This window comes from Physeter macrocephalus, chromosome 11 (genome assembly GCF_002837175.3).
Source record: "Physeter macrocephalus isolate SW-GA chromosome 11, ASM283717v5, whole genome shotgun sequence".
Classification (NCBI taxonomy): Eukaryota; Metazoa; Chordata; class Mammalia; order Artiodactyla; family Physeteridae; genus Physeter; species Physeter macrocephalus.
Genome location: NC_041224.1, coordinates 31,295,643 through 31,299,184, shown reverse-complemented (window position 1 = coordinate 31,299,184; position 3,542 = coordinate 31,295,643). Strand labels below are relative to the sequence as shown.

At 54.8% G+C, this 3,542-nt stretch overlaps 1 protein-coding gene and 1 long non-coding RNA gene across 4 annotated transcripts in view; one reads left to right on the top strand and one right to left on the bottom strand.

Annotated features, from left to right (window-relative positions):
- Window positions 1-888, top strand: part of LOC102977136 (uncharacterized) — a 12,083-nt gene extending 11,195 nt beyond the window's left edge. The window contains exon 3 of the long non-coding RNA XR_447458.4: window positions 497-888. This is a non-coding gene — a long non-coding RNA (uncharacterized lncRNA). The remainder of the gene's footprint in view (window positions 1-496) is intronic.
- ASB13 (ankyrin repeat and SOCS box containing 13) overlaps window positions 1-3,542 on the bottom strand; it is a 26,052-nt gene that overhangs the window by 19,113 nt on the left and 3,397 nt on the right. The gene's annotated exons all lie outside the window — the stretch shown is intronic.

Sequence of the window (3,542 nt, the reverse complement as noted above, 5' to 3'; positions counted from 1 at the left end):
CCCTCCCTTCCTCCCGTCAACAGCCCCCTCTGGTGCCCCCCTGCCCCAGCACCCCCTCCCCTCGCCCCCTCCCTAATGCAGCTAGGTCATCAGCAGGTCATGGGGGGCCTGCTCAGGACCCTTAGATTGCTCCTGATTCCAGAAAAACATCCACACTCCTTTGCAAGCCAGGCAACCTGACCCTCCAGGATGGAGTCCCAGCCCCTTTTTCCAGTCTCCCCCCACCCCCTCCCATCACCACCCTCACACACACACCCTTGTCTCCAATTACACTGAGCTTCATGTAGCTGACATAGGGTCGGGTGGTCCAGGGCCTGTGCCTTTGGGGGTGCTGTGCCCCACTCAGCCCCCCACTCTCCATCCTCCCCACCGAGACCGAGTCTTAGCGCCTTCAGGAAGCCTTCCAGCGTGCAGCCTGCCCACCCATGCCCTCCTGTAAGCCACCTCTGTACACACAGCTGCACCTGATTTCATGCCTCTTCCGTCCTTCCACGAGCATCTTTAGGATAGGACCGCAGCCGCCGACCTCCTGTTCCAGCACAGCGCCTGACACACAGGTATCAAATAAATAGACTCTCCAGAAGCCTGTTCTACTTGCCAGACAACTTCTACTGCAGTTGGGTCTGCCCCGGCCAGAGTACACACCACTACCGGCCCCTTACAGGCCTGCCCAGCCCTGACACTGACCTGGGCCACACCTTGGCCTTGCCCACTCCAGCCATGCCAGGTGCCAGGGCATCAATTAAACAGGAGTTTGTTGTAGCAGAGCCCAGGCCGCAGTCCCCAGAAGACAGAGCACCAGGGCGCTGGTGCTGCAGGGCAGACAGCAGCGTCCAGGCCCCTCCTGCCTCTTGCCCGTGCTTCGGTTCAAGGTCATGGAGATACCTGTGTCACTCCTCCTGCTGACCAAGCCAAGCTCACGAAGGACTAAGTGAAGACCGTCATCTGCAAAACTAGAGTCTCACCGACACCACCTACAGGATCTTCTACCGGACAAATGCAAGGTCATCCTGAGAAGGAATGACAGGTGCTTGAGAACATTTTTGCCACTTTTCTGCACCCCTGCCTGACCTGATTGATCCAGCCTGGGTACCAGATGTACACCTGCTGACTCCCAGCCCGACGCCCCTGTGTACCTTGGCCGGGCCCTGACACTCTCACGTCTGAGGGCTGGCCCTGCCCTGCCCAGGCCCAGCCTTCGGGAATCAAGAAGCCCCAGCTGAACACTTCAAGTGGTTCAGCGTCAACCTTCCCTTGGGAGCGGGATACATGGTGAGGAGCCTCAGGAGCCACCCAGCTCATGAGTCCAACGCCTGTCTGTCCCTAGGCCCTGTGACCTGGGGCACGTCACGTATCCTCTCAAAGCCTCAGTTTTCAATTACACATCAGTTTTACTTAAGCCTCAGCTTTCTCTCTTATAAAATGGCGACGTTTTTGCCTACTCCCCTGGGGTGGCTGTAATGACAGTTAAGTCCTGCTGGGCATTACCGGCACGGTGCCAGGCAAGTGTGCGACGACAGCACACACTGTGACCGTGACGGGGTTGTTAGCATCGTTCTATTTCTGCTGGTCCTGTTTGGGTCCCAGCCTCCAGCTCTACTGCCCGTCATGTTCCAAAGCCCCACCTGGGACTCTGGCTCCAGCATCTGGATCCCGCATGAGTCCCCTGTATGGAGTCCCAGCCCCTTGGCCCTGGCGCCCGCCTTCTCTACGCATGTCCAGCAGTGGGTGTTCCAGACCAGCTCCCCTGGCCGACTGTTAAATATTCAGCAGTTCCGCCAGGTGGAAACCCCTGGGAGCTGAAATCGGCGTGAGGTGAGTATTTACACCAGGGAAAGCAGAAAATCAGATCAGGTTTCCTTTTTTTTTTTTTCTTTTTTCTCCAGAGAGCCAATTTACCAGCATCCTGCTTAGTCATCCAGAGCCCAGAATCCTGCTCTTTGAGCCCAAACAGCAGCTCTCAGCCAAGGCCCCACCGGCCCTCCTAGAGAGCCTGGCCTTGTGACGTGCAGGGCCTGCCGGGCTCCCGTTCCACATGCAGAGCGGAGAACTCATCGGCCCCACCCACCTGTCCAGAGTCTAGAACCCGACCCCTGTACAGACCCTGACCACTCCTTCCCCAGCCGGGGGGCCCCTCCACACAGCAGCCCCGCTCTAACAAAGAGTGTTTTCCAAACGCCACGGAGAACACCTACACCACAAGCGGATCCAACGTGCTCAGTATCCACCAGGCACCCTTCAATGCTGCTTGGGCCAGGAATCTTGCTCCAGGTATGTCATGAAGGGGGGCCCAGGGCCCTCGCTGCAGACATGTCCTTCTCGGCCACAGCTGCAGCTCTGAAATAAACCCTTCTCCCCAAATACCCCAGTAAATACATATTCTTGAAATGATGATGGATAGCCTCCCCATACCCCATCCATGCCCGCGGGGCACCTGTGTGCAGATGTAGCCGCCGGGAGCGGCTGCTGAAGCCACAGTGGAGCTGGTGTTTTGAGGACTGCTCTCAGTGGGCTAAACTCAGCTTTCAGGAAAGTCAGGGGTCCCGAGTGACTTGTCCCCCAAGGTCCCAGAAGGCCAAGGATTTGTACAAAGCAAAAACAAATTGAGCAAAAAGGACCTAGAAATCATGGCAAAGTGTACCCATCCATCTGACAGTAAAGAGTGAAAAAACAAAATAGGGGCAAAAACCCACAAGTACAAAGAAACCAGCACCTAAGAATGACAGACCTGCTCCAGAGGATGCTGCAAGGACCAAAGACACAATACATGCAAAGTGCCTGGCACAGGTGTTGCTTAATAAATGCTTTGTGGTGACCACCCATCTTTAACGTGCTGTCTGAATTAAAGTTCAGTGAGCTTGATATTACCAGTCACCTTGATTCTAAGGGAAAATGGAAATCATTTTTATATGTAGAAACACTTATTTAGAAATTGGGCCTGAGAATTTTGTTACTCTTGAAGAGATTTTTCAACACGTTCTATTTCAGTGTTTTAATTATGAATACCCCAAATACTGTTTGTCAGTAAACTTGAGGTTGGCAAACATGGTTTTAAGATCTGTTAAATGGGATAAAAATTAAAGAGAAAAGGTTTACTTTCCTACAGGGACAAGACAGTCAAAGCTCAGTTAAGAGAGGCAAAAGGAAAGTGAAAGAGAATTAAGTGAAAGCAAAAGAGAAAAGTGGGAAGAGGTTACTGAAGCAGCAGACAGCGAGGGAAAAGGAAAGAAAGATCTTCCTAAACATGCTTAATGAGAAATGCCCGAATCCAACGCTCGCCCTCACTCAGCAGCCCCTACTAACCGCTCATCCACTTCTCTGCCACCCAACCCCTCCCCTTGCCTCCCTCCCACCCCACGGTGCTGATGACCAGGGCAAAAGGGTTATACCTAGGGGCTTCCCTGGTGGCGCAGCGGTTGCGCGTCCGCCTGCCGATGCAGGGGAACCGGGTTCGCGCCCCGGTATGGGAGGATCCCACATGCCGCGGAGCGGCTGGGCCCGTGAGCCATGGCCGCTGAGCCTGCGCGTCCGGAGCCTGTGCC